Source organism: Leucopleurus acutus (assembly GCF_964270905.1).
Source record: "Leucopleurus acutus genome assembly, chromosome: 3".
In the NCBI taxonomy this organism is placed as follows: domain Eukaryota; kingdom Metazoa; phylum Chordata; class Mammalia; order Artiodactyla; family Delphinidae; genus Leucopleurus; species Leucopleurus acutus.
Genome location: NC_139145.1, coordinates 41,076,298 through 41,091,196, shown reverse-complemented (window position 1 = coordinate 41,091,196; position 14,899 = coordinate 41,076,298). Strand labels below are relative to the sequence as shown.

Here is a 14,899-nt window from a genome sequence, read left to right as displayed (position 1 = left end):
GAATTATGTTAAATAAGAAAAAGAAATGAAAATGTTATCTTACCCAAAAAATGAACAGAATTCACATCTCCTGGACAAAACAAAGAATGCCATATAATCCAATTTAAAATTATTCAGTAGAGTATTAGATAATTTAATGCCGAAAGTTTTTACACCTTTTTCCCTCAGCACAGAAGAAAAACTATCATTCATCATCAATCCCCTTTCTTTGTCCAATCCAATTTGAAAAACAAAACAAAATTCTACCATCAGCTAAAGCCAATCTTCAGAAAGACAGATTTTCTGGCTGTCATTATCCCTGAAAATGTCAGAGGGCAGAGCAAAAACCTAAAATCATAAGTAAACTCAGCCAAAAACTTAGATACCAGGGAGAAGAACGCACTTCTTACATAAGCATTGGCACACGTTTTAAATATAGCTGGTCCTCCCCACTCCCACTCATTGCTAGCTAACTTTGTATGTACCTGATTTCCACATAAACTACTAGCAATTCTGTGGTTTCTGGTCATCTCCAAATCGACAAAGATAGGGAGTCCACTCTGAATACAAGGGCCATCCTTCAACTTAAGCAGCCAGACAGAGGAAATAAAAACTGCTATCTCTGTCATTGGGCACTCAGCCTGGGTCATGACTGCAGCACCGACAGCTCATCCTTTGGGCAGGATTCAAGATTCACCAGAACTGCACAGTCCGTATTTTAAAAAATAAAAAGACACACAGTCCCTCTCCTTTCCTTTCAAACTAGTTTCCTGTTTACTGCAGACTGAGATGCAAAGCCATCCATTAATCTTTGATGCCTTCTCACTGCAAAGCCCCCTTCCTCTCTCGCCGCACCTCCTCCCCCGCCCCCCACGCCTGCTGATCTCAGTTGCGTTTGAACTATAGTAACCCCAACCCAGCTCGCTGCAAAGCAGGCGCTGCCGCGGGGCTAAGGGATTACGTCCACAAAAACTCTGCCAGGAGAGAGGCCCGTGCCAGGGAGCTCCCCTCCTGTCTGGCCAAGGGTGCTGGCTCCGCCGCGCCACGCACCAAAAAGATTCTGAAGAAAGACACAGGCGAAGTTCTTCATCCCTGAACAGAAAGGGGACCCACTGATGAAGGAGGGCAAGGGTCTCGGGGTCCTTGGTTGGTAAAAGCATAAGTGGAGGGGGATGCAGAAAGGATGGCAAACGAGAGAGTAAGCGATGGGGACAAAAAGGGATGAGGACCCCTTTTACTGTAAAAAAAGGACTGACAGACGCGATGCAGAGCAAATGGGTCCCCAATTGAAGAATGACTTGGCAGGCCTTTCCGCACCCCCAAACAACCTCAAACCGAATGAAAGGGGAGAAGCTGAGTTTGGGGCTGCGTAAACCGAAGAAGACTAGGGTGAAATAAAAGAGGGAGGGAAGCTTGTGAGCAAAGTGGACAAAAACGAAAAAGAAGGAAAGTTGGAAGTGGGAACTGGAAGAAAGGAGCTAGAAAGGAGCAGCTAGGAAAGGGGCAGCTCAGGAAGGGGCTTAGAAAAGGCCCCGAAATGGGGTACTGGAGAGGCGATGGGGGAGCGCTCGGAGTGAGGGCATCTTAGGAATGCCGGGGGAGATGAGAGATAGCTCCAGGAGGGTGGAGGGTGGAAACGCGGCAGACAAGGCCCGGGAGCCGGGAAAGGGGGCTCTAAGCTGGGCCCCGGGGAGGGGAGGGCAGAGTCGGAGACAGCCTAAGGGGGGGCCAGGAGGACCGTGGGAGGGACTGGCGGTTGGGAGGGAGAGAGGGGCGCTGCGGGTGAAGAGGGGATGTGGACGCCGCCGAAGCTTGGGAGAAGAGGAGGGAGGCGAACGGGGGAAGGGGAGAAGGGGGAGAAGAGGACAGAGCGGGCGACTGGATGGGGGAAGGGAGGAGGGAAGGGGAAGCGGGGTAAGAGAGGATGTGGCATGCGGACCGGGCACCGGGATAGGAATGGGCCGGCCGGGGCGGACGGCTCGGTCACCTCAGGCTGCGGCCTCCTTCCCCGCGGGGCAGCGCCGCCGGCGGACAGACGGACTCCGCAACTCCCCGGCTCTCTCGCCTGCCCTCCTCTTCTCCTCGGGCGGCGGCGGCGGGGGCCGGGACGGCGGGGCTCACAGCGGCGGCTCCTCCGCGCCAGGCCTTGGATGCAGCGTCTTGGGAGGAGGTGGCAGCGGCGGCGGCAGCGGCCCGACCCGTGCGGTCACCATCGTACGCGGCGGCAGGCGCTCGCGGGCCGAGCTCTTCAGCAGCCGGCGGCGGCCATAGCCTCTTTCGTTCACTCCTCCAGCCCCCGGCGCTCTGCGGCGGCTGCGGCCGGGCTCTCGCGCTCTGCGCCTGCGCGCGGCGCTGCCAGCGCGGCGCGCCCCTCCCCCGCACGGGCGCGCGCGCGCACACGCGGTCACTCGCAGTCTCTCTGGCCGGGTGGTTCCCGCGCCGCCTCCGGTAAGTGGGCGGGAGACACAAGCCTCCCGCAGCCCACACAGGCGGGCTCCCGCCGCAATGGAGACGCGTACCACGCCGACATCTGCACGCGCACTGTGACACGCGCCATTCTGACACGTGCTCTTTCACACTCCCCAAACATCAGGAGCCACACGCGCTCACACCTATACTTACCTGACAGGACCACGTGGGAGAGTTAGTTAGAAGGGTTGATCCTCACCCGATGCAGCCGCAGAGTAGCAATGATGCCAGAATTTTTTTTAACCCCCTTACTGACTGGCCTAGACTGTCAACTCCTTAGCGTCAGAGACCACATCTGTGATGGCTCAGCAGTGCCTAGCACAGAATAGGCGCTCAATAAACTTCTGTTGAATAAGTGAGTGGATGTATGAATAAATGAATTAGACCTATTCACTATCTGTAATTTTAAAATTCCGACCCCTTGGTTTAAAGAATTTGTTCAAAGGATTTTACTGTAGTATGAAATCAAGTAGTATGTGTTTGTCTTTTAGTCCACAGTTAAAAACAGGTTAGTGTACACACCCCCTTCCCAAGGTTAGGAAATCCGTTTGTTCTGTCCAAGTCCCTAGCACTGACCAGCATTCCTACCTTAATTTAAATGTGAACACACCTTGTGCAGCAGGAACTGTTCCACACTTACCCAGGATACAAAGCCTGAAACACGCTGTGCACAGAATGAATCAAGGATGTTGCTGGTCTTCTGGGCTTTGGCAGGACTCCTTATTCTCCAGTTTTTCTACTTTCCTGCCTCACCACGACCCTCCACAAATGCCCTCTCCCTCGGCCCCTTCCCAAAAATACCCCTACACTGTTCCTTGCTTTGTCTTTGGTTAGTTCCTAGAGAGCCAGTTGCTACCAGAAACCAGTCTGGCCTTTGAGGTTGGCAATGCCTACATACACAGAAGATACACACCTAATAGTGGATAAAATGTTGCCACTAGATTGGAGCATCTTGAAATTGTAAAGCCTCAACTTCTGTGTGTTAGAAAAGAAATTAACATCCTTCAACCTAGATTCGTGTTGCCGGCTCTCCTTGGAAATTCAAGCCTCTGGCTTCTGTACTCTAAATGATAAATCCCCAATCCTGAGCAACCTTTGTATCTGGCTAAAATTGTAAATGCAAACTCTACATTTAGCAGATGTAATTCCTGTAGGCATCAATCAATCAAATTCAGAGTAACTTCCCTTCCACCAGTTTGATATCTCTATAGAAAACAAGTTTTTAAAATTTCTGGGAATTGCGTTAACTCTTTATAGCTCCCTTTCATCCTGGTGCCTTAGACTACTTAAGATTAATCGTGAAGCCTGCTACATTGCCAGGAGGCAGCTTTATGAGTCTCTTTATATAGCCTGGTAAATGAGAAATTACAGAGGCCACATGACTAATGACTGGAGTAGGAAACTGCCCAAGATAGCAAGGCCTTTCCTTTGATTTCCTCCCTGTTTTAACAATTTTACTACTGACTCAGTCAAGAAAACATAAGGCCAGAAACAAGATTACAATGAAGTCAAAACCTATATAAACAGATTCGAACTGGATTTATTTATTCTACTAGGGTGAATTACAGAATCTTGACAGTATTATTTTAGCACTGTTACTGGATTTGTGTGTTTTGTTTAAATGGAGGAGAAGCCTACCTCAGCTCTCACCTTTCCTTTTCTAAAGGGAAAATCACATTGGTGCGAAGCCCTATAACCCTCACTATAAGTTCTCTGGACTGGTAAAAGCAGGAATAAGTCACGTGTCTTTTTCACATTTAATTTTTACAGCAGCTTCCTGTAAAACACTGGAGCTCCAAACAAGCAAAGAAAATTACTCTGGTAATTAAAGGGTTACTGCTGTTATTGCTGCTAATCCAGTTTCGGGAAAGCTCCACATAGCCAGAAACAGGTAACCAAATCAAACTAAAGAGAAAAGCAGAGGGAAAAAGAACAGGGGGGTAGGGTATTAGAGAGGACTGCTCAAATAAAAGAAAGCAATCACAGTGCAGAGTAAGTACTTTCTAGAGGCACCCAAACCCACACAATCAGGAAAGGTCAGGAGAAAAACATGGTAAGTACCTGGAACCAAGCTTAAGGAAATACCCAAATGCCACAGCTTAGTCATAGAAGGAATTAGCTTCATGTGCTAGAAGGAAAGAAGTGGAGTGTTAATGACCATGGAATAGTCATAAACAGTTCAGGTTTCTAAAGGTTATCTTCCTGGTCACTAACTGTATTCAACATGGAGGAGGAAGTCAGTTCAAAGTTTGGAAGAGCGCATATTTGTTACAGTTGAAGCCATTCCAAAAGGCAAGTCTCTGAATTCCTTATAGAACCAACTCTTGCTAATAATCACATAGAAATAGTCCTTTGGTTCCAACCTGCAGATAAGCGGTGGCCAGTTATGCCCTGCCTTTTAGATCCAGAGATAAAAGCTCATATACCAGACTTCACATAATGGGGCCAAAATCCAAAAAATTTGGATAGCCAACATTGGAAATACGGGAAAAGGAAAATTTTCATGAATTCACTTATTCACTCACTTTATTCATTCCTGATGGTTTCTGGGAACTTCAAGGGTTTTCTCTGTCCAATTCAAAGAGTTAACTCTCTAGAATAGAAGAGTCTTGATATATAAAATCTCATTCAACCTGGCACCTCCACAGTTTGATTTTGAAAGCCAATTCTAAGAGAAAAACTATAGTTTTCTCCGGTAACATGGGTCAGTAAAGGGGAGGGTCACTCTTTTTGAGATATAATTGAGATATAATTCACATACCATATACATTACACCTATTTTAAATTGTAAAATTCAGTGGGTTTTAGTATATTTGCAGAGTTGTGCAGCCATCACTGCCATCAATCTTGGAACGTTTTCATCACTATCTCCCTTCTGAAAAAATCCCTGCATCCATTAGGAGGTCACTCTCCCTTCTCCCTAGCCTTAGGCAACCACTAATCCTTCTGTCTCTACAGATTTGCCTGTTCTAGACATTTCATATAAATGAAGTAATTATAAGATGTGGCCTTTCACATCTGGCTTATTTCACTTAGCATGATGTTTTCAAGGTCCATCCATGTTGTAGCATGTATAGGTACTTCATTTCTTTTTATTGCCAAATAAAATTCTATTGTTTGAGTATACCACATTCCATCTATCCATTCATCAGCTGATGGACATTTGGGTTGTTTCCACTTCTTGACTCAGAAATAGAGCTGCTATAAACATTCATGTACTATAAGCTTTTGTGTGAACAAATCTTCATTTGCCTTGGGTATATACTTAGGAGTAGAATTAAATTGCTGGGTTATATGGTAACTCAATGTTTAACTTTCTGAGGAAATGCCAGACTGTTTTTCAAAGTGGCTGCTCCATTTTTACATTCCCACCAGCAGTGACAAGGAAAGATTTACTCTTAGATTCAGATGCCCCCTACTTGTTAGATGTGGGACCCTGCGCCAAGTATACAAACGCCTCCATTTGTCATCTGTAAACAGGAATAATGATAGTATCTACTTCATAGGGTTATAATGAAAAATAAATGAAACGATGTATGCTAATATTCCTGGTACAAAGTAAGCCCTCAGTAAATGTTATTAGTTCCCTTCCTTCTGCCTTTGGTATTTGGTTGGCAACATTTATTCTGTAATAAAGTCAGATAGAGATAAAATTATAACTCCCTATTAACAATGCGATGCATACACATAGTTGGTGCTGAGTAAATATTTTTCATGGATAGTTGGAAAAGCAACAGCACTTGTATATTGTTTTTTTTGTTTGTTTGTTTTTTTGCGGTACCCGGGCCTCTCACTGTTGTGGCCTCTCCCGTTGCAGAGCACAGGCTCCGGATGCGTAGGCTCAGCGGCCATGGCTCACGGGCCCAGCCGCTCCGCAGCATGTGGGATCCTTCCAGACTGAGGCACGAACCCGTATCCCCTGCATTGGCAGGCGGACTCTCAACCACTGCGCCACCAGGGAAGCCCTGTATATTGTTTTAATACCAACATAAATTTATTTTTTTCTACCTCTTGTGGAACTAAGACCTAGACTACAGGAGGAAAAAGCATAGAAACACATCAGCTTTTTGTTTGTTCAAGATTTTTTAGATTATCCCTCAAACATTTTTTCTTTTTATTTCTCCAACTTTTTATTTTGAAGAGTTTCAAATATACAGAAAAATTAAAAGAATATTACAATCATCACTCACACACTCACCATCTAGAATCAACAATTGTTAAAGTTTTGAGCATTTGCTTTGTCTATATGTGTGTCTTTTGTTAAGCTATCTGAGAGTAAGTTGCATACATCAACACATTACACCCCTAAATGCTCTAGCCTGCCTCTTCTAAAAATAAGAGTTTTTTCCAATATTACCAAATGCCATTACCACACTTAAGATAAGGTATAAGTCCCTAAATCTTTTACTGTCCAGCCAATGCTCAGTTTTTCCAAGTTCTCCTTGAAATATCTTTTACAGATAACTAGAACAAAGATCCAGTCAAGATCTTTTCTAACCTAGATCCAATCAAGTTTCACTCATTGCCTTATTGTTATGTCTTACAAGCCAGCTTTGCTTTTAATCAGTCTGAGCGCTTGTGACTATTTTGAATCTCTAACATCAGCAGAGAAAAAAAATGTTTTGTTGTTGTTTTCAGATTTAAGCTCAGCTGGTGTACCTCTATTCCTACCCAGCCACCTTCTTTGTCTTGATTCTGAGTAAGCCTGAGATGGTTAATAGTATAAAACTGTGTGTTACTTTTGAAGCATGATAATATCCAACTAAACAGAATGGATATTGATTGTCGTAGACATTACTTATTTTGCCTCCTCAATATCTATCTCTCTCTCTCTCTCTCTTTTTTTAATACTACCTTGAATGTTCTAGCCATGTAGCCTATTGGTTATTGGCCATGGATGGATCAATCAGTTTATCCTATCTCCCATAGTGATTAGTCCAGGGAAGGATCCATGACCCAAGTCAAGCCAATCAGGGAAGACACAATAGGGCTTATGACTGAACTATTGAGAGAGTAAAGTTTCTCTTTCCTGCTAGACCTAAAGAAGGAATCCTATAATTTCATGGACTACAGGCAGCCATCCTAGATCCAAAAGGGAAGAGCCAGTCTGAAAATTTTCCAGAGGAAGTAAAAGAACCCGAGGTGTAAAAAGAAACCAGGACCTGGTCACAGTGTATAAGCACTGATCTAAGCCTCATCTGCAGCCAGCATGTCCACCCCCTATTCTTTAATTATATTAGTCAATAAATTATCTTTTTTGCTTAAACCAGTTTGGGTTGTGTTTTCTGTTATCTGCAGTGAAAAAAGTCCCAAGGCCTTCAATCCTTTTAATTTGCTGATCAGTATAATATGCTGTTATGAAGATAAGGAAGTAACTACAAAAAATGATGATGATAAGTACAAAGAAACACAATTGTACAACTGAACAAGTTATTGAGAAACACAGCCATTTAACTACTATCCAGAAATAGAACCTTGCTAATACTCAGAAGTCTCCCATGTAGTCTTTCCTATTCAAAACTGTCTCAGTAACCACAAAGGTAACCACTTTTCTGATGTAATATAGTGACTTTCTCTTCTTTGTTTGACCACCTAAGTATGAATCCCTAAATACTGTAGTTTCCTTTGCCTGTTGGTGAATTTTTTATACATGAAATAATATGGTAACTGTTGTTTTGTGTCAAGCTTTTTCTGCTTTACATTGTGTTTGAGATTCAGTTATATTCTTGGGTGAAACTGCAGTTCATTCATTTTCACTTCAGTATAGAATTCTATCTTATGAGTATAACACTATTATTTATTTATTCTTCTATTTATGTACATTTGGATTCAGGAATACCCAAATTCCAGTTTGATGCTACTATGAATGATGCTGATATCAACACTTCTGCAGTTGTCTCCTGGTGCACATGTGCACACATTTCTCTTGAAGAGAACTGCTGGCCCAAGGGTCCGCAGGTATTCAACTTTCTTAGATAACTCCAAACTGTCTTCCAAGATGTTTGCACCAATTTACACTCTCAACAGCACTCTGTCAGGGTTCCTATTACTCTATATACTAGACTGCAATTAAGATTGTCAGTCCTGGGCTTCCCTGGTGACACAGTGGTTGAGAGTCCACCTGCCGATGCAGGGGACACGGGTTCGTGCCCCGGTCCGGGAGGATCCCACATGCCGCGGAGCCGCAAAAAAAAAAGAAAAAAAAAGATTGTCAGTCCTGTTAATTTTAGCCATTCCAGGGGAGATTTTAGCTTGCATTTCCCTAATTGCTGATGAGGTCAAGTATGTTTTCATATATTTGGTGGCCTTTTATATTTCCTCTTTTGTGAATTGTTCAAGTCTGTTACCCAATTTTCTCCTGGGTTATTTATCTTTTGCTTTTTGTTTCATAATCCTTTGTATATTCTGAATGCAAACCCCTTGTTAATTATATATGCTGCAAAAATCTTCTTTTGTTCTGTAGCTTCCCTTTTCATTCTCTAAGTGGTATTTCTTTTGATGAACATAATTTATTCATTTAAATTTAATATTTTTATGTTTAATACTTGTTTTAAGCATGTTTTCCTCCTTCTCCATAGAGCCTTCCCTGTCATAAATCAAGTGTACATATCTGAGGAGCTCTGTTTCTGAACTTTCTGTTCCAAACAACTGATTTGTTTGTCTATGCTTGTGCCAATACCAACAGTTTCAATTACTCTGGCTAAAGAAGAAGTCTTGATATGTGGTAGAACAAGTCTTCGCACCAGGTTTCCTTTCTTCTGTTTTGTTTTCTTCAAGAGGATCTTGGCTCTTTGCATTTTCTTATCAATTTTGGAGTCAAATTTGGAATTTTGGCTTGTTGAGTTTTCCAAGACACCACTGAGATTTTAAGTTTTCAGCATAGAGGTCTTGCACATCTTTTATTACATAAATTCCTAAGATATTTGAGGATTTTTATGCTATCACTAATGATAATTTAAATTGTATTTTGTTAGATTTTGAGGATATAACAGTACATCTCAAGAGTCCCTGCCTTCCAGAACTTCCAGTCTCATGAGGTTAAGGACAAACACAGAAATGGCTTTAAAACGAAGTGGACTGCATTGGTTATGACAGGTAGGCAAAGGTTACCATGGAAATACAAATAAAAGAGATTAGCCCATTCTATGGGGTCATGGGGTGAGAGGAAGGGAGAGACATTCTAAGTGTTGAAAATAGACAAGGGTCAGCTAGGTGAGTAAAAGGTAAGGCAAACAGAGGGGGAGGAGAGAACATACTTCACACACACATTTCAGAATGGTAAGATGGAACACTTCCTACCTCAGTGACAAATGAGGTGCCAAAACAACAGATTCAGAGACTAGCATAAGTATAAGGCAAATTCCCCCATGGCCATAATTTATAAAAGGAATGTGAGTCAACTAGTTCCAAGACTCCCCAATGCTCAACATCACTAATCATTAGAGAAATGCAAATCAAAACTACAATGAGGCATCTCCTCACACCAGTCAGACTGGCCATCATCAAAAAATCTACAAACAATAAATGCTGGAGAGGGTGTGGAGAAAAGGGAACCCTCTTGCACTGTTGATGGGAATGTAAATTGATACAGCCACTATGGAGAACAGTATGGAGGTTCCTGGAAAAACTAAAAATAGAACTACCATATGACCCAGCAATCCCACTACTGGGCATATACCCTGAGAAAACCATAATTCAAAATGAGTCATGTACCACAATGTTCATTGCAGCTCTATTTACAATAGCCAGGACATGGAAGCAGCCTAAGTGTCCAGCAACAGATAAATGAATAAAGATGTGGCACATATATACAATGGAATATTACTTAGCCATAAAAAAAACGAAATTGAATTATTTGTAGTGAGGTGGATGGACCTAGAGTCTGTTATACAGAGTGAAGTAAGTGAGAAAGAGAAAAACCAATACTATATGCTAACACATATATATGGAATCTATATACATATTTGAATCACTTTGCTATACACCTGAAACTAACATGACATTGTAAATCAACTATATGTCAGTTAAAAAACAAAACAAAACGAAAAAAGCCAGCTAGCTTCCTCTACTTGAAGTAGCAGTAGCAGTAGGGTGCTGATTGTTCAGATTCTACAAAATAACTAGTAACCAGTGTGGAAGCAGCCTGCGCACTCTGCAACCAGGGCCCTATTCTAGTCACTGTATGCAGTAGTTTCCCAGAGTGATTAGAGAATCAGTGATACTGTGAGTCCTCTTCTATCAATTATATCACTTTCTGTTATATGTCCATATATCCTTTTCAATAAAAAACTTCAGGTGGCCTCCACCCAGGTGGGGTCTGATGTAGCTGCTGGTTGACCACAGGCCTTCACACATGGAGAGAACTCTCACTTTTTGAACAGAGATGGAGGTATTTAACTAATCTCTTAACTAGACACATTCTAATTACAAATCAAGACAGTTATTTGTGACTTAAAATGAGAAGCACTGTCCATTAATTAAAATGTCTTGGGATTTGCCCAAGTTTGCATTGGAGGGCAGGGCAAAATTAGCTCTTCTGAATAAAAATGCTAAGGGCTAGTGGGTGACAAAATTGGGTTGTGCTTTGACTACATCACGAATATTGCTAGATATGCCCAGAAAGTGAAGTACATGCAAGAAATGACAAGCATACAATTATGACAGGATCTCAGATCTACAGAGGGAAAGTGGGGAGAGATAAGGTAAACTGGGGTCTATTTGGGAGTTAAGGAAAGACTTTCCAAGCCATACTATGGAGTTTGGACTTTAACAGGAAATGGAGCACCACTGAGGAGTTTGTGCAGGAGAGTAGTCTGTATTGGGCATTCACTCTGCTCTAGGTTCTGTACTAGGTGGTTTACATGAATTATCATACTTAATCTCACAAAAACCCTAGGAAGTAGATAGGATAATTATCTCCATCCTTAAAGTGAGGGAACTGAGGTAGAGAGAGGTCAAGTAACTTGCCTGATGTCACACAACTAAGTAGTCAAGAGCAGAGCTCAGTGGTGCTTTGTGACCACCTAGAGGGGTGGGATAGGGAGGGTGGGAGGGAGGGAGACGCAAGAGGGAAGAGATATGGGAACATATGTGTATGTATAACTGATTCATTTTGTTATAAAGCAGAAACTAACACACCATTGTAAAGCAATTATACTCCAATAAAGATGTTAAAAAAAAAAAAGAACAGAGCTCAGATTCAACGCAGACACATCTGGGTTGGTTGTGTTGTGTCCCTGACCACACTGTACCCTGACCTTTGTTGGACTGACTGTACCAGAGAGCTAATTGAGTTTGTTCACGAGGCACATCTCAGAGTCTAGAACACAAACTCCGCTGGTCTCCCTTTGGTAATGAATACAGTGGTATTAGTTTTCCCTAAACTATCTATATAAACCGGAAGGAGAGTAACACTTCAGGAGTATTCCCTGTGAGCACTCTTTGATGTCTGTACAAGGTTGCACAAATTGAGAAAGTTTGCCTTGGGCCATAGACTTCAGAGTACAGTGTGGAAAATTGCCTTTTCTTAAATAGGAAATAGAGATGGTGGTTAAGAGAGTGGAGTCGCGAGTTATTCCACCTGGATTCACAGCCTGGTTCTGCCACTTCCCAGTTGTGTGAGTTTGAGCAAGTTATTCAACCTTCCTGTGCCTAATTTCCCATGTAATAACACCTACCTTGTAGATTAAATTTTATACACACACACACGCACTATACATATATTGCTTAGAACAAGGCCTAGCACAAGAAAAGCAGCAGTAACTATTGTTATTGTTATTATTGTCGTTTCTATTTTGGCTCATCTTGCTAATAACTTCACTATTCAAAGATATAAAGATACTAAATATCAGTCAATATTTATTAAGCACATTCATAGCCATTTGTTAGATGGTAGATAGGATATAAATGAATCAGAACACACAATTCCTGCAGATGTTAAGTATGATATAAATGAAACAGATAATTCCTGCCTTCAAGCCTCTTATTGATGTTAGATGGATGGACTACTTATGATGCCTTGTATTAAATTTACTTTGTGTGTATTTTCTCCTTTGCTTGATTATAAACTCTTTCAAGGTATGAACCAATGTTTATTTTTCTTTTGAATCTCTCACCTTCTCTCCCTTCCGCTTAGGATATTGTATATAGCTAAGTCTTTTAAAATCTGGTTGAGTGAATATGAAGCAAATGAGGAACAAATTTATAGGGTTACACACCGTTGGGACAGTATAAATGGAATGACTTCATGCTTAGTCTCTCTCCCCCATTCACTGATAACTTTACACCTGGCTCACTGAGTCCCTCTCTGTCTCTGCTTATGTCCTCATTCTTGGTGACTTCAACAACCACACAGATAATCCATTTGTTTTTTATTCTTTTTTTAATTATTATTGAGGTGAAATTTACATATGATGAAATCAACCATTTTAAAGTGAAAAACTGAGTGACATTTACAATGTTGTACAGCTACCACCTTTACCTAGTTCCAAAACATTTTCATCACCCCAAAAGGAAACCCCATACTTATTAAGCAATTGTTTCCCATTCTCCCCTTCACAATCTCCTAGTTTAACCCTCCCACTTAAATGATCTTTTTCTCCAACCCACCTATATCCATAGTTACCTCTCAAACTGTCTTTAACATCAACTTCCAAAACCTTTATTTCAAGCATCTTTCTCTCTGGTCACTCCTACAAACATTCTGATTCTGTTTTTTATAGTGCTTACACTCGTGTTCTTCTCAGCATCAAGCTTCCAATCCACTGAGCAGACCAACTCTTTATATACCCCTCTTAGGTCTTTACATCTCTCTTTACCCACCATAAATTCTATAGTCTACCATTTAAATTCTTGCCTGTAAATGTTCTTAACTTTCTCTCCCCTCTATCAGCTCTGCACCTGAGAGGCTGATATTGCTGGATAAACTGCACAACCGATCACTAATCTCAAAGCTTAGCCCTCAGCACTGCTCCACAAGCCCACTGCATTATTCTGATAAGTTATTCTTCATTCCCCAGAGTGGCTCACTCTACTTTCTACTCAAACCTCCAATACCACCCACCCTCTGTCTCCTCCACTCACTTTCAGCTGAGTGAGTAGCTGAGAAAATAGAAACAATCTATCAAACTCCTCATCCTTCCACTGGGAATCTACCAGCTTTAGAATGATATTCTGGGCCTTCCTTCTTCCTACAGTGGGAGAAAGTTCCCTGCTCCTATCAAAGACAAGATCTCTACCAGTGATCTGAATCTCAGCCTCTCTAGCTTTCTAAGGACTTAAAAATCTGCAGTAATTCCCTTTCTCCTCTGTACCGTCAACTTTTCTCCGTACTGGATGATTGCCACTAACAATATAAACATACTTAGGTTGGCAATCTTTAGAAAAACGTTTTCCTGACTTCACGCCCCACTACCATCATCCCCACAGTGAACATGTTCTGAAAAGCTGTCTATAGCTACTGTCTCAACTTCCTTACCCCCCATTCTCCCCTCAATCAGCTCCAATCAGAATTCCATCCCAAATATTCAGCTGAAACTGTTCCAAGCAAGGGCATCAAAGACTTCCTCATTGTCATATCCAATGGTCCCTTGTCAGACCTCATCTTATTCTACTTCTCAGCAGCATCCCATGGGTCCATCAATCCTTCTTTGGAAAACACTTCCATTTCTTGATTTCTGCATTGAATTTCCAGGGCTGCTGTAACATGTTACCACCAATGGGTGCCTTAAAACAACAGAAATTTATTTCCTAACAGTTTTGGAGACTGAGAGTCCAAAATCAAGGTATTGACAGCGCCATGCTCCCTCTGAAGGCTCTAGGGAAGACTCACGCCTTGCCTCTTCCTAGCTTCTGGCAGCCCCTAGAAATCCTTGGTGTCCCTTGGCTTATAGATGATGTATCCATCATCACGTGGCCTTCATACAGGACATCAGTCTTTAGATCCAGGGCACACCATAATCTAATAAAAAGCTCATCTGAACTTAACTAACTATATATACAAAAACTTTATTTCCAAATATGGTCACATTCTGAGATTCCAGATAGACATGAATTCTGCGGGGGGTGGGGGGACGGGGACACACACACACACACACACACACACACACTGTTCAACCCAGTACCTGTTCTGTGACTGTGCAGTCTGCTGGCTTTCCTCCTACTTCCTGGCTGGCTCCTTCTTGCTCTTCTTTGGTAGCAACTTTGTTTCCCCTGCCTCAGCTCAAAATGTTGCAACCACCCAAGGCTTGGCCCAGGGTCTCCTTGCCTTCTCTAAATGCACTCTCTCCTGAGGGAATATTATCTAATACCATGATTTTGAAATTCCACTGATGACTCCCAAATTTATGCTCCAGCCCTCACCTATACTCAAATCCCAGCCACTTACTGATAATAGTAGTTAACATTTATTGAATACTTACCATGTGCCAGGTCCTATAGTAAGTGCTTTATA

General features: G+C 42.2%; 1 protein-coding gene across 1 annotated transcript in view; it reads right to left on the bottom strand.

Moving 5' to 3' along the window:
• Positions 1–2,092, bottom strand: part of RNF145 (ring finger protein 145) — a 71,219-nt gene extending 69,127 nt beyond the window's left edge. The window contains exon 1 of the mRNA XM_082837332.1: positions 1,967–2,092. The gene's annotated coding sequence lies outside the window, so the exon portion shown is untranslated. The remainder of the gene's footprint in view (positions 1–1,966) is intronic.
• Between the last annotated feature and the right edge of the window lie 12,807 nt (positions 2,093–14,899).